Source organism: Rattus norvegicus, chromosome 11 (genome assembly GCF_036323735.1).
Source record: "Rattus norvegicus strain BN/NHsdMcwi chromosome 11, GRCr8, whole genome shotgun sequence".
NCBI classification, from domain to species: domain Eukaryota; kingdom Metazoa; phylum Chordata; class Mammalia; order Rodentia; family Muridae; genus Rattus; species Rattus norvegicus.
The window spans coordinates 29,027,167-29,050,179 of record NC_086029.1 but is presented as its reverse complement, the minus strand read 5'-3'; the positions used below and the strand labels follow the sequence as shown (position 1 = coordinate 29,050,179).

General features: G+C 38.9%; 1 long non-coding RNA gene across 1 annotated transcript; it reads right to left on the bottom strand.

Moving 5' to 3' along the window:
* Positions 1-2,475: 2,475 nt before the first annotated feature.
* LOC102548078 (uncharacterized) lies at positions 2,476-20,040 on the bottom strand. Its single transcript, XR_358099.4, has 3 exons — positions 19,955-20,040; positions 18,058-18,186; positions 2,476-2,897 (listed from the first exon to the last, which is right to left on the bottom strand). It is a non-coding gene; the product is annotated as an uncharacterized LOC102548078 (long non-coding RNA).
* Positions 20,041-23,013: the final 2,973 nt, after the last annotated feature.

The window sequence follows — 23,013 nt, the reverse complement described above, 5'->3', positions numbered from 1 at the left end:
TTTCAAATCACACCAGGCAGTCATAGTAACAACAACAAAAAAATATGGTGCTGGCAAGTGTCCCCCATAGACACATAGACCAAAATAGAATAGAGGACCCCAAAATAAACCTGTCTACAACCATCTGCTTCTCAACAAAGGTGCCAATTAACATACATTGCAGAAATGACAGTGTCTTCAACAAAATCTTCCAGTGCTGGAAAAACTGGGTTTCACATGTAGAAGAGTAACCGTAGAGCTCCATTTTTCATCCTGTTAAAAAAAATATCTGAAAATTTATCCAAGGCCAGAAGCCTTGACATTACTGGTAAAAATAGGAATATCATTAAAGGTCTAGGCATATTCAATGCTGTTCTGAATAAGACTCTAATAGTCCAAGAATGAATAGCAAGGCTAAAAAATGGGATTGCATCAGGTAAAAAACATGTCCTTTGAAGACACTTGATTGACTAAAGAGAATAGTAGAAAATCTTTGCCAACCATTAATCTGATAAAGGATTAGTATCTGGAATGTGCAAAGAACTGAAAGGAGAAAACATTTGAAATGTAAATAAATAAAATATCCAATACAAAAATACAGTGTTTTGAAAAAAATAAAAGAACTGAAATGTCCACTAAGCAAATATAAAATAAACCAAACAATCAATTTTCACAAGAGATGCAAATGACCCAAAATAAATGAAAACCATTTTCCTCTCAATTGGTTCAGAAATCGTGAAGGAAAGAAATGCTAGATTTAAAGTTCTCAAAAATGAGTTAAATTTTGACCTCTCAAAAGGTACACCAAATTTGTCTTAGAGAATTATTTAAATACAAGGCCATAGCAAACAGCATGAGGGCAGTTGTATGAGACTTTGGTCCTATGTGTGTCCTAATACTGAGAAGATACATTCAGAGATGACAAGTGAAGGGAGAGGTAGACATCTGAGTACTGCTGTCACATGCCACCAAATGCATGAACTTATCAGATCTTGAAAGAGATAAGAAACCCTCCTAAGAACTTCCGGAGGACCATGTGTCCATCAACATCTTGGTCTCCAGTGTGCTCTGAAGATGTTCTAGACAACAATTTCTGTTTTTGAACTACTTAATATATTGTTACATTGTCCCAGCAACTCTTGGAAGGAAGATTTCTTCTGCCTTAGCCAGTTAGGATAACATGATAGCAAAGGCTTGGTGACTTATTATAGGTAGAAATGCATATTTCATAATGCTAAAGAGTGGGAAACCTAATATCAAGGTACAATAGATTGGTGTATGCTAAGGGCCACTTCTTGATTTACAAAGTTCCACCTCTTACTCAGTCTGCACATGGAAAATATTGAGGTGATTTGGGGTGGTACTGGGCATCCCACTCATGACGTTGTACATATCCAGTTTGTATTCTACCACAGAACACCCTACAAGCCCGTGAGTCTTCTTTTAGAAGGGCATTCATACTATTCACACCAAAGAAAATTCAATCTTCAAAGGACTGAACTCCACATATTGAATAATGGATTAATATTAAGTAAGATGGGGGAATGAAAAGGCCTAGTCCTGTAATTCATCCACAGTCACAAGACCTCAACTGACGAATTCTGCACTCCGTTTTCTCTTTCCATGTCATGACTAAAAATAATCCGTGGAAGTTTTCGTTTTCTCGTTGTTGGCAGTGAAACTGCTTGAGTTAACATTTCCAAATCTATGTTAAAGACACCCTAAAGTATTTCAGTGATTACTGGGAAAATATCTGTATTCAACAACTGTTTTAGTAATATAAGTCTTCTCCCTCATGTGAATGGATAATGCACACAAGGAATTGTCAAGCTCTTGAGTATACATGTGTACTGCAGGGAGTTTTCTTTTTAAGAAATTCTATTTTCATACAGTGAGACACCCAATACATAGTTTGTGTTAATTTATATTTTTGGAGTGTTAGATACATTTTTGATAACAGCCCAGACTCTTCCTGAAACCTATGATGTAGCCCAGGATGACCTTTGGAATTGTCTCTTACCAATAGTGCTGGAATTATATATAGGTGCAAGCTAACATTCCTGGCCATTATGTACACTTTGATGAGAATACAATTTGTCTGAAAAGACTAAAAGCAGATGAGCACTAAAAGATTTAGTTTTTGAAAGGATTCTACCCACCATATTCAAGAGTCTGACATCAGTGCCTCAGTTTAACTGCTGTTCTATGCAGAAGAAGAAAACATGAATCCTGTACTCAATAAAGCATATCAACGTGTGTTCTGGATGGCAGCTCTTTTGTTTTGCTGAATTATCATCTTAGAGGAAAAAAAAAAAGCAAAAGCAATCGTGACTGAAATATGACACAGCATCACTTACTAAAACCAAGAAGCACACAGTAGGTTTTACTTCACAGGGGTCTGTAACAAAGATATAATCATTCCTCTTTGCATACGTCAGAGCTTTGTAGATAGGAGAATGTGCTTCGTGGCAGAGGAAAGCATCAGTGGATGCAAAAAAGGGGGGGAATATGTTTATTCAGACATACAAAATAATTACATTTCCAAAGTATTTTGTGAGGACATTGAAGCAAGTATCATCTGTGATATGTTTATCAGTTAAAAATATAGACATGATAAATCAACAAGGTCTAAATTTAACATAGTTTCCCAGTGTGCACCATTGCTAAGCACAATGTAGTAAATGCCTCCCTTTTGTATCTGTATTCAGATGGAGAGGGCAACCGGCATATTAATATTTGTGTTTCAAAACTAGACTTCTACTGCCTTGTCAGAGCATTCCAGTTCCAAGTTCTTCTCCAGAAGCCTTAGCAAGATATCATGTTCATAGTAAGAACACAAGAGAGTCACCATGGTGGTATTGTTTGAGGCAGAGATCTGAGTTGGGAGCACAGCTTCCACACCTCTGGGGTTCTGTATCCTGGAATAAAAGGGATGGCACACACAAGGTTACAAAGAGAAATATGGATAGCTTATTTTAAGAGAAAGGGGCTGGCCCAAGAGACTCATGCTCCTTCGTGGATCAGTTCCACAACAGTTGCCTTCGCCCCAACTGTGAATGGCTGTTACAAGTAGCCCTGTGGAGAACGATTTCCAGTCTTTTGGGCCAATTGGTTCTTTTGTGTGTTGGTGTTTTGGGATGTGATATCTATGTGTTTGTTTGTTTGTTTGTTTGTTTGTTTATTATTAAAAATAAAGTTTCTTATCCAATGCTTTCTCGTTACATTTCTTCCACTCACGGCTTCTCCTTGGTCCTCCCCATCACTAAATCCCACCTAAATCCATATCTTTTTTTTCTGTAACTAGACAGCAAGTGTGCATTTAAATCAAGTAATAAAATAAAACAAGGTAAATCAAAACAAACCAGAATGGTGCAAAAGAACAGCAGCACAGCCTGTCAATCTGGATCCATTTCTGTTCTCCTTCCGGGTTCTGACTGCTGCTACATAAAATAAGAATGGCAAAAGGGTTTCTTTCTGTTTTTTTTCTTTTTTAACTTTGGCTTTCTAGTACTTTTGAACCACACCTAAGTTAGCAGCCTTATTTTTAAACTCAGAGAGAAGCTTATTTCGAGGATTTAGAATTTCAAGGAACTTCGTCTTCCTTCCGCCATCCTTTCATCTGTCCCTGGTTTCCCTCCCTCCCTCCTTCTCTTCCCCTCTCTACTTCCCTCTCTTCCTTTCTTTCATATGCATTGCTTAGCCCAAAAATTTATTATCAGCAAAAGACAAAAAAGGAGGGCAGGGTGGTGCTGGAGAGCTACCATAATGAGGACACTTACTGCCTTAGTCTAAGGTCATGAGTTCAAACACACTATGCATACAATGCACTGTGAACACATCTACCTTGTTACCTGATCATGTACCCTCCTGTTCTGATCATATACCCTTCTTCTTCCTGGCTGGTCCCCCTCCTACTCTCTTGTTTTATTTTGTGTGTGATGCAGGGAACTATAGATGTTCCATGCACATGATTACATGTCCTCACCATGTCCAGAAGACAGCATTTCAGAGAACTCCTCTCCATTCTCTAGTAGTCCAGAGTCTCACAAGGGGTAATATAGGTGTTCCATTTAGGCCCGAGTACTCAACAGTGAACACTTTCTTATTTATTTATTTATTTATTTATTTATTTATTTATTTATTTATTTATTTTTATATGAGCATTACAGATGTTGTAAGCCACCATGTGGTTGCTGGGATTTGCAGGACCTTTGGAAGAGCAGTCAGTGCTTTTAACCACTGAGCCATTTCTCCAGCCCGGCAGTGAACACTTTCAACATTTGACCAGTTATCTATCTCTGTATTAATTGTTGTTACAGGAAGAGGTGGAGCTTCTGTGGCCAAAGTTCATAGCAATACTAGTCTGTGGGTGTAAATATTTAGAAGATGTTTTGGTTATAATAACCCCTTAGCTTAATAATGGTAGGCCTATGACATAACTGTCATAGATTCTGCCTCAGGTTTACAATTTGAGATGTTCATTTCTTCCCACAAAGCAGGTCTCAAATCCAATTAGAATATGACTATCCCCAATACAACCAAGTCACTGCTATACCAATGGGAACATCTTTACGAAAGGTCCATATTGTAGTAATCATGGTCCACACCTTGGTAAGACTGGTGATGCCCACCAACAACAACCAGCAGCCTGTACAGCCTTTTCTGGCATCATAGAAGCTAGCCAATAAGGTAGAGGCTTCTACATTAGTTCCAGCTTTGTTCATCTGTGTCCTGCATCTCAAGTGTGTGGCATTTTCAGAATGAGAGTCATAATGCCTAGGTCTGGTGTGGGACCAGACCAGTGGCAATAGCGTTCACTGCTGTGAGAACCCCAGTGGTCAACATTTCACAAGGAGATGTTTTACAGATGGTTTTTGGGTTGTCCTTTATTCACCTTCCACTCCTCAGATGAGTATTATCCCTTTGTGCAGGATACCTTCCTTAAATGATCTTTACATATCAGATCTTTTGCTTACCTTATATTTTAGTAGATTCCTACATGACTTTGTATTTTATCAAGCTCCATCCCATTTTCCCCCCATGCCTCCCATCTCTGCTTAACCCTTCCTTTCTCTATTGTTCCCCCATTAGACTTTCATATCACAAGTGTTTTCCCTTCCTTTCCCACAAAGATATACTGCCTCTGCCTCTTACAGATCCTTTCAAGCTTCCCAGCATCTCCAGACACAGCTTAAACACAAAATTCAAAGCCATGACGAATGTATGAGAGAGAGTGTTTTGGTGTTTGTTCCTCTGGGCCTGGGTTAACTCACTGAGTAGAACTTTTTCTCTACTTTCATTTTTTTCGGCATATTTTATTATTCTTTGATGTTGAATAAAATTATGCTCTATATGTGTACCACATTTTCATTATCTATCTACCAATTGACAGAAGCATGGGGTTATTTCTTTTCCTGAGTATCGTGAATAAAACAGCAATGAATATGGGTGAGGTAGCACGTCTAGGAGAATATAGAGTCTTGGCATATCCAAGAGTGGAGTGGCACAGCTGGGTCACATCTTACAGCTCTGGTCTCAGACCTGTGACACTCAGATGCTCTTTAGATTTTTTTCTTTGCAGCGCTCACCAATCTGTCAAGCCATTAAGTTCACTTACAAAAATGGAGAGGGAGGCGAAGAGATATGGAAGGAGGGAAAGAAGGAGGGAGGGAGGGGTATGAAGGGACGGAGGGAGCATTTCATTACTTTAGAGTTTGCTTTGGTGTCGTTTCCATGGTGTGGCTTCTGAAATTACAGGATGGGACATATGAAATTAGTCTGAATGCTGGGGAAAGAGAGAAACTCAGTTATGCTAGCCAGTTTTAGGTTGATCTGACACAAACGAGAGTCAGTTTGGAAAAGGGAACCCCAACTGAGAAAAGTACTCCTAGTAGATTGGCTTGTTTGCGAGTCTGTGAACATTTCATTGATTCAGGATTGGTGTGGAAGGACCCAGCTCAGAGGAGATAGCACTGCCCATGGAGTTGTGACCCTGGGTGCTTTATGAAAGCAGGCTGAGCAAGCCAGGAAGAGCAAACCTCTCGACGTTCTCATTCTCTGCCTGTGCGTGAGTTTCTGCTTCCAAATCCTACCCTGCTTGAGCTCCTACCTTAACTTCTCTTTGTTGAACTATAAGCTGAAACAAAGCCTTTTGTCTCCAAGTTAAATTTCATCATGGTATTTATCACAGCGAAGGAAAACCTAACTGAAGTGTTGTGATTACTGGTCCCTCCTTGAGATAAAGGTTCTACAAGTTAGTTAGTTGGTCGGTGTTGTGTTGTGTTGTTTGTTTGTTTTTAATAGGCAAAGCAGACAAAGGAGTCTGCCTTGGTTACTTGAAAACAAATGTGGCAAGATATGTGTTGAGTTGGAATTCCTAAGAGAAAAGCTGACAAAAAGTCAAATGCTGGACTAGAGAATGTCTGAAAAGATTTCAGCCAAAAGAACAGTTTGGGGATGGTAAAAATAATATATATATATATATGAAAAAGACCAAGCTTATCACACTGATGGAGTGTTAGTGTCCCTGGAATTATCTCTACTACAAAGAAGTATTTGAAAATTGTTTGCTTAACCCACTGCTTACTTCGCAACCCTGTGTAGTTGAGGGAAAGACCCTCATCACAGCTGCAGCTACAGTGCGTTCTCATAGCCTGTCAGACACAGGAAGCCATTGTGAGCACTGTGAAGTAGGCCTGAGGGCAGCCTCATATTCTCCTGGCCCTGTGCTAGGCCGACCACCTTTGAGTAGGATTGGATGCTTGTCCTATGGGATGCAATCGGGCAAGGGAACGACCAATGGAAATTGTGGATTCTAGGGAGCTAGTTAAGGCAGTGACTCCCAACTATACCACTTACCCCAAAGTGCTCTGTAAGCAAATAAAACATTGCTGCATTTATTTGTTTATTCATTCATTCATTCATTCATTCATTCATTCGCTCATTCATGAGTGGAGGCGCATGTATGTCATGACACACATGTTGTGGAAGTCAGAACAACTTATGGGAGTTAGTTTTCTCCTTCCACGAGATGGTTTCTAGGGACTGAATTCAGTCCATCAGCCTGGATAGCACATAGATTTACCTACCTCACTAGGCCCCAATATTTCTTTTTCTAGGACTACTTGATAGAAGTGAGGGGAAGTTTTCATGCTACATTGAAACTTATTACGCTTTACTTTCCCCTTCGATGCTGATGCCTGAGATTAACTGACACTTGCTTGGGATGGATATTGACAAGTCTATTTTGAGTGTTACATGTTTTACATGTTTACAATGTTTGGAGAAAGGGCCGAAAGGACAGTTAACATATAAGAAAGATTTTTTTAATGTATCTATCTTAAATGGCCAAGAAGAATCATTTTCTAACCACATAGTATAAATTGAAAATCCCAGTACGGGGGCAAAGCTGGCCCTTTGCATTGTGGGAAGGCTCAAACAGCCCAAGAGGCCCACACGTGGTATACACCTTGACTGTTGATTGGCTGCCTTAGCGACACAGTAAATCCTCATTGCTGACAATACTGCCGCAGGTGTTGGCTGTAAAACGTGGAGAAATCAGGCTGGGTTTGAACTGTGAGCTGTTTCCCCATTGCCTGGCCTCAGGGATAGTGGCAGATACTACGCAGGCTTCTGGGAGTGCATTAGCACCAGCATTCCTACTCAGCTGTGTAACCTGCGTGCCACACTGTCTGTGCATCAGGCAGGGTGTGCACAAGATGAACTCTTCGGACTCGGAGGGCCTATGTCGATACCTGGTTCTTATCTGGTTGATTTCTCCAGTGAAAAGAGTATTGTTATTCCAGTGTCCCACGTTGGGCTGCTAAAAAATGTCAACAGAAAAGTGTAACTCTCAGCCTAATAGGGGATAAAGAGCAGTCGCTTCTGGAGACAAGTATGTGGAACCATGGCCTAGGGGCACTGAGTATTGTCGTCCCAGGATTCATACTCTAATGTGACATCGGTTTCAAGGTTTCTTGTTGTTGTTTTAAGTAACAGAACAATAAAAATCATGAATCAGGACACTTTTCAAATACACTACTGATAAAAGGAGGTAGGTGGATTAGAGTCGAGAGAGAAATCTTACCTAAGGGCCTCAGGGGCTATCTGATGGCGTCCGGAGCCTTTTAGTTGGTGGAAGCTAGCTGCCTGTTTGCACATTCCAAAGGGTTTACCCACTAATCACAAGGATGTGAGATCAAACACAATGGTAGGCAAGAATCGGCTTTTAAGAGCTCTAAAGAAAGTTCAGAATAAATTGTAATTAGACCTGAACCTGTAACGTCCAATCTCCTCTACAATCATAGAAATTCAGATCAGTTAGTTAGTTTTGCAGAGTTTAGTGTAATGTGTGTTTTGTTGTTACTCTTGTTTGTGTGTTTTCCAGGTACTTTTGCCCACGTTTGTTGCATAAGCCCACTAAACTCATTGAACTTCGGCGGAATCATACTTTATTTTGTTCTTGGTGTCCTGCCTGAGGTAAATACACATTTATTCATGTTTGCTCAGGGGAAGTTAATGCAACAGGATATATTCTGTGTTCTTTACTATATTTAAAATATGCTATTTTTGAAATGTTTACCACCAAATCATATTTCATTTAAAATTTTAATTTCAAACACACTCCAATTAAAAGTTGTTTCCTAGAACTTTCATCCAAGTCCTTAACTGACATTTTTCACCCATTCTGGTATTTTTGTTTATATAACTATGGTTGCAAATAAATAGTGCTTATTTATAAGACTTGCTATGATTGTTGCAACATACAAGAAGAGTAAGTATTCATTAAATATCAAATTTCCTTTAACATTTATTCACATACCATTGTAAATGAAATGCACTTACCATAATTATATTTAATGTTTGAAACCTAATAATGAAAACCTGTTGAATTATTTGAAACTCAAAACAGTAGTGATCTATTTTACCATAGCAGCAGATGGTCGAAATGTGATCGTGGAATTTTATGAATTTCTCTCGGATTTTTGTTTCCTATGTGTCCACCATAAAAAGCTTTTGTAATAACACTGGTATAGAACAACACAGTTGAAGATAACTCCTCACCGTTCCAGTGATTGTATCCATTTAACCTGATTGTTTAATTCCTAGCATGCATGTATTTCTCTGCTCTGAAAAGGTTCCTGGCTTTCAAACCATTACCCTGTCTTCCTACTAATACCAGACTCTTTTATGGTTGATGATACTGGATCTATATATTATTTCATGGAAGTCACATAAAGTGTTTAGGTGCTATGCTCCAACCTATTTACTTTATCTATGTGATGGTTTGTAGATGCTTGGTCCAGGGAGTGGTGGCACTATTAGAAGGCATGTCCTTGTTGGAGTAGGTGTGTCACGGTGGGTGTGGGTTCCAGCCTTGATGATAATGGACTGAACATCATAGCTGTAAGTCAGCTTAAATTAAATGTTGTTCTTTATAAGACTTGCCTTGGTCATGGAGTCTGCTCACAGCAGTAAAACCCTAAGATGATCTACGTACATAGAATGTGTTGGCAAGGCAGTGGGCACGTCACATCAGTTAGTGGACAAAACAACAAAAAAAAAGATAACGGGAAGAGAGGTGGGGATGGATCTCTGAGGAGCTGTGGAAGGAAAGACTGAATATGATCCAAATATTGCATTTAAAATGCTCAAAATTTAATAAAAATATTTTAATTGAAGGTCAGTGGGGCGCTTGACACATTTTCTGTGCGTGCTGAGACAAACACATTCTCTTACACAGGGCAAAGGTGCTCTAGGAGGCATCCGTTCCAGGGATCTCCTTTCAGCACCTTGCTAGTAAAATAGAAGCCATTTTTAAAAAAGAATTAAACTTGTGTTTCAGAACTCAGGCTACAAAGACAATCTCTGTCCTGGGATTTTAGCTGTATTTCTAAAGGTGCCTCAAACACTGAATGAACGGGGCTTGGGTTTGTTTTGTTTACAGTTACGTGGGTTAATACAACATGGATGTTTTAAACCATTCTGGTTTGTATTTCCTGTTTCTAGCAAAATAGTGTACCTCACATAAGCAGTCAGGTAGCAACACCCTCTTCTGGCAAGGTCTCCTACAGACTGAGTCTTACTGAAACTTGCGTATCTTGTTCTTGCTGCTCTCTGCTACCTTCAGTGCGCTCCTAGAGTACTGCTTTTGTCAGAAGAGTTTTCCAATTTTTAATTCATTTGATTTCATTTACTAATTTATTTAGATTTTTATCTTCCAAAACTACGCAGCATTATTTATATTTTTATATTGTGCCACTTATGGTGGCATAGAACTCACACATACAATTTTAGGTCCTTATCTAAGTTTAAGATCATCAGGAATATTTAGTACAGTAAGGTATATAATCTTAATTTAACAGATTAATTATGTGTTAAAATAAACATAAACTTATTTGTTTATCTTTTCACCATGTGATACCATTCATTTGAGAAATCGATACCTGTAATTTGTCATGATCCCTATATTAAACAGTAAAGCAGGTGAGGTAACTACATAAAACACATGGTTGAACTTGTGAAAAAACATCGAAACATTGTGAATGTAGACTAAAACATTAGTCTGCATCAAGTCACTGCATATCAAGTAATCAAAAATATAAAATCTCAATATGAATATTCCTTAGATATTAAGGGTTGTTTTCACTTTCTAGGGGGAGTTTTTGGGCATCGTAGGGCAGACCCTCTCCTGAAACTTTATACTGCTATTTGTAATGATGTTGTCTGTACATTAACTAAACATTAGCAAAATGTTTCATGATTTCACACGTTAGTACCCTGTGTAATTATGGCAGCCATAATTTAAGATAACCCATGAGCCAAGGTTAAAATACTGAAAGACCCTTACACACACACACACACACACACACGCAAAACTATGTGTAACTGTGAATAATCAACATCCCGTCAGTTGTGAGAGCATCAGGCTGCTAGAGACCGTGAGTAGTAGAATCACCTACAGTTGAATTATGCAAAGATTGGACTGATACTAAGATAGCACAAAAATTGTTTCATGTGTACAGGTTGCTAATAAGCTTCAAGGTCTTGGTTACTCTAACCACTGATTAGTACGACCAGATTGTCTAGGCCTAGGCTCTTTCTAACATGTCGTAGTTTAAGGATTCTTAGTCCCAATGCACGTTTGGTAATTGTTTCTCTACCATCCCTTCATCGACATTCTAAGTAGCATTTGGAACATGTATGCCCTGTGCTAACTTCCCTAATGAGTTTTTCAGTATGCTGGTAACTGACTAATACTGTATGTAACTTCAGACTCATGCCAGCTGATTTACTTTTTTTTTAATCTTTCTGCATTACTGATATAAAATTGCTTTGACCTTCTCTACAAGGTCCGAGGATTTCGTATCAAGCACTTCCCCTCAATCTGCCCCTATGCCGTTTTCCAAATGCTGACTTCATTAATTCCCTGTCATCAGAAACGGTAGGAGGAATCCCTCAAACATTCTGACATTCATCTCTTAAGCAGGTAACGTAACTCCTGCCAGATTGCAGTTGGGCAATTCTGCCCTTTGTACACACAGTTTTTAATTCCCAGATTGGAAAGGGTTCGGTCATAGCTGCCTTTGACATGACTCACCAGCTCCTTACCTCCCAACAGAGCTCTGGCTACTCCTGACTTCACCAGTGACAGCAGACACTCCAGTATTTCCACCTGCCACTCCATGTAATCCTCTGTTCCACGCCACGACCTTTTCCACAGCCTGCCCCACCTATCTGCTCGCTAACTGTGCCCCACAAGCTGTTGAAGGTTTTTAAGATAAAGCACGATGAATGAATAGGGCAGAAATGAGAAGTAAAGGATAGATATGAACTTGGTGAAAGCTCAGGACAGGGATATGGCAAAAATCTACCTGTTTCCGAGACTGAATATGCTGTCATACGTTTGCCCACACCCAGTTCACTTAACTTCACATTTACATCCCCGAGTCCCATTCTTTTGAAAACTAACATCTCTTAGTAACTGCCACGTAGGAACAGTTTTCCTTTTCAATCTGTAAAGATACATAATTTAAAGGAAGTGTGATTTTCGTGAAAACAGTGACTAAACCAATTCCCCTATTTCCCGGGTTGTTGTTCATGTGGCTCTATCTTTTCTATAATCACTGATTAACCGTTCAGATAATTTGTCTGAGCAAATAGTCAAATCGACTTGCATCCTTAATATACAAGAAGAGCAAGCAAACTTAGATGGTTCATAAAATTAAGGGTGCGGTCTCTGGAGGAGTGTGATCGGTAACAAAAGACACTTAAGTACAAAACGCTCAAGCACAAGAAATAAACCGCAAGAATAACAATGCAGGGACAAGTATAGAATGGTAACCATAGAAATACCTTGCCCACACATGTAGGCTTTCAAAGCTGTCACTAATAGCAATGGACATTCACTTACTAAGAATGTCTGGGCTAATGTCCATTTCTGAATGGAGAACTCGGAGAGAAGAATTCTGAGCCCGGGAGAACACAGAAGGCGTGTGTGTGTGTGTGTGTGTGTGTGTGTGTGTGTGTGTGTGTGTGAAGGGGAGCAGAATTCAACCTATTCTGGGTGGTGGGGTCATGAAGCAGTTAGGAGAGAGATGTAGAGACTCCAGATGTCGGACACAGCAGCCACAAGCTATGGAGGGGGGTAGACGGAACGTTCGCTCAGCAACCTGTTGAGGGAGAATAGTTAGTGACTGATCAACAGGTTCACATTCCATAGGCCTGAGATTCCAGGTCAGTAGCAGCTAATCCCCACAAAATGTCATCTCTGCTTAATTCACAGTCTATTCTCAAGTGCTTTCCTCAACATTTGACGTAGGAGGCCATAAATTATCCACAGTTATTAAGAGTCATATCCATGTACAGGATTTATTGATGTCTTCGAGATAATTAACTCCTGAAATTGGAGTTCAGTACAGTGCAAGGGTACCGACGACATGATACATAGCGTAGTATGGTGTCTTCCAGAGGTGATGTCTGCAAGGTCATTTGACAGCTAGGGCTGCTAATTTCCAGGACGCACACAAAGGAAATAATTAATTTCTTAATGCTACCTTCTGGCATAATGGATGGCAACTTGCTATGTTTAAAAATATCTGACTCAGAACTATATGTTATTATGTCCGAATATTTAAGATAAGCTTCTATGTTTCAAAGGTACATGGTTGTACTTTTATTGTTATCTAATAATAAACTTTAATATTTAGAACTCAGATTTTATTTCATGCTACTTCTTGGAGATGTATACTGTAGACTTTGGACTGAACTATTCCTGACCAATTAGAGTTTCTGGAATTCTATTAGCTTATTCATTCAACAATTATTTCTAAAGACCCATCAGACATTTATATGATTATCTGGTTGGATTTTGTTGCTGTTTTTCTTGTTGTTTTTCTGATACTCAACACTTAAATTAAATTTGAGAAGCACATACCCACTCATGGATCAATTTAGTCTTTACTTAATCATCTCTCTGTTAACTCTGTGCAATGTTTTAGAAACATGTTTAATAAACTCCAAGTCTGCTTCAAAACTAAAGGGGATGAGTGAAATGATTTTAAAACGTAGGCAAAGAAATTATTTGTTGGTGATTCATTTGAATGTATTTTTGCCACTGAATAAGAATTATATTAGAAGCTGTTTTCTGTACAAAGGGATTTAATGTTTATAAAAAATTTAAATGTATTGTCTTTGTACATAATCTCATCCAAAAAGTGAAACCAAAATTCAAGCAATTAAAAAAAAAAACCTCAATCACTAGCCAAGCATGATCAACAATTTCTCCTTGAAACATTATTGATCACTTGCTCAGATTTTTAAGGATATTTATTTATTTATTTATTTATTTATTGGATGAAATGTATTGTTTTGGGAAACAAAGAGAAACAAACCCCATTCTTCCCATTTCTACCAAATATGTTCTAAACTACTGGCTGTCTTAGTTTCTCCTCTACTTTCTGTGATAAGATACCCTCTCCCAAACAACTTAATGGGAAAGCTATTATTTTGGGTGGCAGTTCCAGGATACAATCCATAAGGGCAAAGACATCATGCCATCAGGGATTGGAAGTCGCCAGTCATATAATATCCACCATCTCATGACAACAAAGGATGTATCACATACTCCTCAACTCCATCTCTGCTTTCGTTTCGGCCTGGGGTCCAGGGTACCATCACATCTGGGGAGGGTAGCCTCCCACTTCAATTTACACAGCCAAGGGAATCTCTTAAAAGTATGGCCAGAGGCTCATATGCCATATAATTCTAGATTTTGTCAAGGTATCCATTGAAACTAACCGTTATGGTCAGGTTAAAAGAAGATTTAGAAAAATAACAATTTTCCAGTCATTTTCCTGACCTGTTAAATGAAAAGCACAGATTTTTAATCTCTTCTAAAACTTAGGTTGACAATTCTTTTTTCCTATTTAAAGTTACAAGCTTTTATAACCGCATCGGCTTCCTCATTTCGGTGAAATCTCATTCTATATGTTCTATTTTAGACTGCGTTACTTACTGCTCTGAAACTTAAGGAAGAGTCTGTGGGTGCAGCCTCCACATGTCCTGTTCTAATACGATTTTCTTCCAATTAGATAGGTTGATGTGCCAAAAATGTCTTTTTCTTTTTGTCTTTAAGTAGCACCTTATTTTCAAATGAATGACAAAATGTACATGGTACTCACACTCTTATTAAACTTGCAATTAAGAGAAAAGGTGAAATTCCTTTTGAATAGTGGTCTGTCAACAAAATACACAGAATAGTAAATACAGCAAGAATTATTTGAATAACTATAGAAACCTATCTTAAGGACATCAGAAGAAAAGGACATCAGTTAAGCAAAGGTATTGAGGGTTAATCTTATCAAAAGCTTTAGTTTGTTAATTATTAGAGGATATGTGTTTATAAATGCAAATTTTTAAAGATTTATTATTATTTGTGTGTGTGCACACAAGAGCCAGAGGGGCGGGGAGGGAGGGAGGGAGGGAAGGAGGGAGGGATGTCCTGGAATTGAAGTTACAGGCCACAAGCACACTAACTACTAAGCCATCTTTCCAACTCTAAGTAAGACTTTTCAAATAACATAGATGAGTGATTCTGTGGGAATTAGAAAGAAATCTATTTGAAATACCCTCTGGCTTTTCCCTATAATCCCAGTTTTTAATATCCTAAGATTTTGTTGTTAAAAATGAGGAAATGGTTGAGAATATATTCCCTTTTATTTAATTTGAACCGCACCTTGTCTTTGTGTGTGTGTGTGTGTGTGTGTGTGTGTGTGTGTGTGTGTGTGTGTGTAGACCACAGGTTTATATCAGTGTCTTTCTCAATAACCCCACCTTATCTATTGAAAAGATTTATTTATTTGTATTGTATTTTCATGAGTATTTATTTGCATGAATTTATGTACCTCTCATATGTGCTTGGTTGCTACAGAGGGCAGAGGCTCTGTTGGATACTCTGAAACTGGAATTGCAAAGGATTGTAATTTTCCAATGGTTACAAAGATTTGGTGAGTGGCAGGAGCAAATGCCGGGTCTTCTGTAAGAGGAGCAAGTGCTCTTAACTAAGGAGCCATCTCTCTAGCCTCTTCATTACATTTTCTTAGATAGAGTCTCTCAGTGAACATTGACCTCACTGGTTTACCTGGACTCACTGGTCTACAAGCCTCAAGGATCCTCCTGTCTCTGCCTTAGCAGTATAAGATTATGGTTTGTGTCTATGTGCCTGGTTATTTTAATATGGATTCTGAGGATACATATCAGGTCTTCATGTTTTCATGGCAAACTCTTTGCCCACAAAATCTTCTCTCCAAGCTTAATTCTGTTTTTGTGTGTATATATATGTATGTGTACGTGTGTGTGCATGTGTATATGTGTGTGCATTGTGTGCATGTTGGTGGATATGTGTGTGTGTCTATGTGTGTGTGCATGTGTTTGTGTATGTGTGTGGTGTCTCCAATAGCAGCAGTGTAAACACTATGGAACTGACTATTAATGCAAAACAATATCAAAATGCTGGTTACCCGGTTTCTGATTGAATGCTTCAGTCTCTCAGCCAGGAGCCAGTTCTCCAACTAAGATTGTAAAGTAATCTTTGATTTGCTTATCAATTTTCTCATAACTCTCTGCTTTGTCTTTATTATTTATGGAACAATCTTCTTGTCTTTGCCATAGTAGCCTACATATACTCACAGAGAAAGAATCCTTAGGGGACACAAGGACCATGAAGGCAGAGAAGACATAACCTTCTTGCTTGTCAGGTACATTAAAACCCACACTTAGTTGAACAAACAACAATAGATGAGTAGACCATCAGTCACTCTATAACTATGAAAGACATATGTGTAATTTAAAGCAGGTGTTCTTCAAGGCATCTTGGCATGGATGTGATCATTAGGACGTGGTTCATGACTGTCAATATGTGTCATTTATTAAAGTAGAATTCATCAGCATTGACACTCTGTATGCTCAATAAACCAGCAGATGGTGTGTGACAATTTCTTCAAGGTGACATCAAAAACATTCCATGGAATCCCTTCTTGTTTCTTTCAGCAAGAGTATTTCAGAACATATTTTCATTTGCAAAATAAAAAAAGATAGCAAAAACATTTGATGAAATTTTGTGTGCAGCAATGTGTGAATGGGAAGGACTGTCTAAATCTGCCGAGTTGATCTGTGTGTGAAATGTGATGGAATTTATAGAACACGGTTCACCAAAGCAGAGAAAAATTGTAATTCAGGGAAGAAGTGCAGATCATCGTATTGGAACCTGGCATGGTGCCCACCCAAGCAGAAGCTGAATGAGATCAGTGGAATTTGAAGATGAGCTGAAAATGGATTTTAAATATTTTCTTATTTTGCAGAGGAAGCCAGTAAAACATACATGCAGAAATTGCAACGTCTGCAGGCTTAACTGGGAAGAAGAGCAAGATAGAGACGTTGATAACCATTAACATTTGTTTTTTCATGAGAACCATTAGAATTCGCCAAATAAAGCCCAAATGGTAGGAGTGGGATACACCTCCTTGACAAATATGCAAAAACAAAACATTTATAATAGAATTCTAAAGCATAATTAAACTAGCAGTGGAATCGGCACTTACAGTTATTTCCATAAAAGGGAAGAGCGGGTTCAATTAATAGAAGTACATTTTTATTAAGGACAAAGCCTGGACTATTTAATACCAGGAAAACATAATATATTAAACATGGCAATGTTGCTGGTTTTCCAGTGAATCAACTGTATCATATTATCATATTTAAGTGACATAAAATAATCTTGTGGGAAAGTTTCCAGTTCCTAATTAATTTTTCTGGACTTGAAGTGAGTTGGAGAAATGGTAGAAGGTTCCTTTTCAGCTGATAAAACATTTTCTGTCACCACCTACAAATGGTCCAGTGCCTTGTTCCATATATTTATGAAGGCTTTTGAGGAACCTTTTGCTTTTGCAAAGGCTTCATCCACTTATTGTCCATCAGAGGGCTGTTTCCCACCCAATCAAGCATTTTTATCTAATGTTTGATCTCCTGCAAGCTCACTGTGTACTGATGGTGATGCCCCAGTACGGCCATATTTAGTCCAGAGTCCACTCCTCTCAAAGCACTGGTACTAACAAGTGTTTTCCATCATACCAGGTCTTTATAATACTAGGATATCCTTGCACACTGAGAGTTACTCACATTGAACTGTTGAACCATGCAGATTGCCTTTGGTTTGCCTTTTTAAAAATTATTCTTATTAAATGTATTGTGTCTTTGACTTGAGTCGAGTCTCCAACCCTTAGATGTCTTACATGTCAGATTTTACATGGGTGGCAACTCTAACTGCTTGATGATTTTTGTGAAGGTAGAAGAATTCTGAGTGTGATAGAAAGGGATGAGTGTGATTGGAGGTGACTTCTGTGATCTTTCTCTAATTATTATTATGATGATGATTTTAATAATGGCACTTGGAAAATTTGAAGCCTTTCTCAGTCTCTAGGGGAAAGGAAGACCTCCTTCCAACATGAATTGTACAATTCTATCCCTCAGACAACCTAATAGAAGAAAATGTTGTTATAATAGTCATGCTATGAGACTTACAGATACCACGAAATCTTCCCAACATGCAGATGCTCATGGCCCAAGAAATGGATGCGAGTGGCCTCATTTTGGTTGAGTAGCAGCAGAACCTTTCTTTGCTGTGACAATTATCTTCTTTCCCTTATGTTGCTGTGATACCAAATGAAAAAGGAGGGGTCTTTTATTTTTTGTTACTTTGCATATATTTTATATGATATCTTATATATAGTTGAGAACCTAAAGAAAAGAAAGAGTCCCTAGAACCATTGGGAGAACAGTATAAATCCATTCATCATTTTAATGCAAAGAAACCCTCTGATTTTGATTACTTAAGAAGAGTAAAAAGCAGCTTCTGTATACTTATGAAAGGTAAATTCTGCCAGGTATCCACACCAAACAGAACCACTGAGACGAGCTTCCGGGTGTCAGATTGCTAACATGAGACTGTGGAAGACAAGTACAAAGCCAGGGTGAAGGCAGTGCAGTGAGAAGATCTAGAGAGAGCAGGAGAATGCAGTGAGGACGCTTGGCAGCCCACCAGCATCTCCAAGTATCAAGCTAAACACTCTGGACGGGCAAAGGCTTAGCATCCGGTTTGTATACTCCGCAGTTGCTATGGTTAATTATTAGTTTTTAATAACATGTGTACGATCTTCAGATGGATACGCTTTAATTACTGTCTGTTAGTGAATGTTGCATACTGTAAATACACAGAAGTCACTCTGGAAAGTTTTGGACAGAATTACTGCTACATAAACACACATAGGCATGTACACACGCACATACACACACACACACACACACACACACACACACACACACACACACACACACGGAGGAGCATTCCATCCCTTCTGAGTTTGCTTTAGTGCAGTTCTGTCTTTGCTGGTGACACACGCATGTCCCTTAAGTACCCAGTAGATAAAGTAGGCATAATGGCAGCACACTGCAAATACTGAAGAACTTGAGTTGCCTCAGTTCTAGCTCAGTATGTGAAAACTGTGACTTTATGAGTGTCTAAAACGTAATTTAGTGGAAAAGCAAGAACCGCAAATGTAACTTTTTCTCTTTTTCTTTTCTTTTTTGTGCTTGCTTCAGTTTTCATGAAATACTTCACTAAGCTGAGTAATGGTGCTTAGACATTAAACTCATTCTTTTAACTAATTTTTAAAATGAGAGAATAAAGAAAACAGAAAGGGCATATATTTGTATATGGGCATATATCTTATATACAGTTGAGAAGCTAAAGAAAAAAAAGGAGTCCCTAGTACCCATTACAGTTTTTCTTTTTTTTTTTTTTGGTTCTTTTTTTCGGAGCTGGGGACCGAACCCAGGGCCTTGTGCTTCCTAGGTAAGCGCTCTACCACTGAGCTAAATCCCCAGCCCCCAGTTTTTCTTTTTTTAAAAGTATATTAAGGTACAAATTAATGTATTAATTCATTATCACTTTTCCATGTGGTATTGTAATATTTATATATTTTTGTCATTGGCATGCTCATAGGAAACGCAATGAGAAAAATACACTCCACCTTCTACATTTCTTTACTGGAGCTTTTCCTGAGCTCAGGGACCTTGTAAAACACACACCACACACACACACACACACACACACACACACACAAGTTTAGAGTCCTAGCAACCAGGTGACCAAAGTAATATTGGAGATAGCTGAGGAAGAGACAGGAGAATCGCTGGGGTTTGCTGACTGCAAAACCTAGCTGAAAAAAATCAAGTCTCTCACAGGTTCAGTGAAGGACTGTTTCCAGAGAATAAGGCAGAGAACATGGGAGCTACTCAATCTCCCCCGGGGCCTCTGAATAGCACACAAATGAATCACACACACATATATTCACACCAGAACACACACACAGAGACACATCAAAATACAGAAACAACCCCCCCATCTAAAAATATTTACATATCTGGAAGAAGCTCTGTGGAAAGCGAAAAGGCTGCGTGCTCTGATTTCCTGGCAGCTGGGGCCCTATTTTACCTCTTCTAGCATCTTCTTCCTTAGTAAATATAGCTGGTTATACAACACAGCCTTTTCTTTTTTGGACCTTATGATGTCATCAGAAATGGCAAATGTGTGCCAGCACTTAGGGAGAAAGATGAAGTGCTGTTATCTGAGTACTGAAGGAAAATGCTTCCCTCCTCAGAGGGAGGGAAGGGCGAGAATTGAAATTACGGCCATCACATCTGTCATGGGTGACTATTTAAGATGTACCTACCTACATATCTCGCAAAGAGCTTATACGAAAGGGAACCGCTCAGAGGGGGAATGAATAATACATTTTAGTGAAGATACTGAGGAATAGCTCGTTCTTCAGGAGTAAAAGTCTATGAAATTTTCTGTCAATTTTTGTAAGTCCTATTGAATTCTATTTTGAGGAGATCTTGAAAATATTTTGGAAACACCGGAAATACCAAACAATCCCAATAAGACACCTTTTTCCTTTTATCTGCTTCTTTGTCTAGCTGTGCCGGAAATGGAACCCAGGGCCGTTCGAACACCGTTATGCTGAGCCGCATCGCAGTCTAATGGCCATAATTAAAAAAAAATGTAAAAGCCATCTATCTATCTTTTCGGGTCCACATGTGGAGACATAGAAACACGCGAAGACCTCAGATCAAATGCTTGAGATGTAGTTGGAACAAAATTGCCAGAGGAGGTCATGAATGCTCCCCCCATCACCACAGATGATGGGTGGAAGTCCCTGTCTTGGGGAAGCCCCGGAACTCAACACGCCCCAAGGGTCATGGTTAAGTCTCCGACAGAAACCCACCCCTGTGATCAGGCCATCTCCCCTGGCAGCTAAGCATGCTTTGAAGTGGGCGGAATGATCCAACTATTCTCTGTCTAAAAAGCAGGCTCTACAACAGGAGGTCAGAGATTACCAGGAGAAAGGCACCGCGCACACTGTTCCCACTGAGAGCTCTTTAGAACTCTGGGAAGCCTCCAATCTTAAAAGACAGTGAGGAAGCATTGTTCTTGCAAAGGAATCTGCAAATCTCGGAAGGCTCACTTATAACTCCAGTTTTGGGGAACCCAACACCCTTTGGCACCTGCAGGCAGCTAGATGCATTCATGATTAGCAATCGGATTTGGGGTGGGGAATTTTTATTGTCTATTTCTATACACCATGATTCTCTAAAATTATTCAGTCAAGACATTGACACAGCTGTGGCCCAGGTTTTTACATTTCTTACTTTTGGCTCAGAAGTGTGTCTTATCCATGTGCTTATGAGGTTTTTTTTTGTTTGTTTGTTTCTTTGTTTGTTTCTTTGTTTTGTTGTTGTTTTTGTTTGTTTGCTTTTCCTTCTTTTGTTTTTTGTTTTTGTTGTTGTTTTTTACTTTCAGTAGTCTCACTCCAGCCTGCTGTGGAATTGGGAGACCTTGAAAACTTTTGGATTTCTGAAAGCAATTCTATTTATCTTCATCAAATTTTCTACTTTTCTATATGTACATGTGAGGGAGATGTAGTGAAGCTAAAAAGATACTGTCTGTTTGAGGTCTTGGAGGTCTGAGCAATTAGGTATTCATGGAGACTTTTTGTCCATTTATCTAGGATATTTAGAAACAGAAGGCAGTGTTCTGGCTTGTTCTCCACTACTATAGAATATTATTAAAGACAGACCAGATAGATTTTATTTTATTATTTCTTTTAGTTTTTGAGATTATAATCTCATTTTATCCCTCTCCCTTCCCTTTCCCCACTCTAAAGCTTTCCATATACTCCTCCTTGATCTCTTCAGAAATCATCACCTCTTTTTATTAATTATATATATACATATATGCATGCATGTGTACATATATATGTATACATACATACATACACACACACAATGTACACACAAACAAATACAACCTAATCGTTCTGCATAATGTTACATGTATGTATGTTTTCAGGGCTGACCCATGCCAAAGGGTGTTGGGTTTCCCAAAACTGGAGTTATAAGTGAGCCTTCCGAGATTTCCAGATTCCTTTGCAAGAACAATGCTTCCTCACTGTCTTTTAAGACTGGAGGCTTCCCAGAGTTGTAAAGAGTATTGGATAATCAATTAGTAGGCTCTTTTGTGGGGAAACCTATGAAGGTCTCAGCATTTCTGGAGTTCTTTGTGCATGTTTGATTTCTTGCAGGTTTTCCCCATCCACACAAGCATGTTGCTGTTGTTTCTGTTCAGTTCACGCTTAGGCAGTCATGTCGGTGAATTTTGGTGTGTGTAGCTTCTGACACTGCCAGGAGACAGAGCTTACAGCAGACTCTGTGATAACCCTCTGCCCCAGCAATCTTTCCCTCCTTCTCTGCCCTATTTGCTGAGCCTTGAGTATAGTTGTGTTGTACATGCGTCCGTTGGGATTGAACCCCACAGCTCTGCATTTTAATTGCTTGTCCTTTTCTGCAATGATCTCTGTCTGTTGTGATAAGCAGCTTCCTTGAGGAGGGCTGAGGACCACACTCATCTGTGGTATAAGGACAAATATTTACAATGTACCTAAGAAGTATGCTGGTTTAATGAAGTGGCTGCTGTAGATTTTTTTTTTACCTAGCCCTAGGTAGCTAGCTAAGTTTCCAGTACCAGTTATATTTTCCTTCTTCTTGAGCAAGGAAGGATGGGGGGGGGTATTAAAATAAACAATAAGCATGTCTTTAAAAGTCATATCGTATTGTTAACTATCTATCTAAAAGTACCTATAATACAAAGGAGTCAGTATATAAATATGCATATACAGTTTAAATAAAAATTACCCATCTGGGCTAACTCCTTTAAAGAGCTGAAAGTCATAGACAACCCCAACAGTAGGGATAAACTGTCTTCTTTTAAGTTGTTGGTTAGAGTTTCTCAAGAGCCTCAGAGAACATGGAGGCTACTGCTATCGCCCGTTGTTGCTCTTCAGAAGTAGAGGTAAACTCCTGTTGCTGGAGACATGTACTTTAGGCACTGAGCACACATGCCCTCTGAACCACATATCA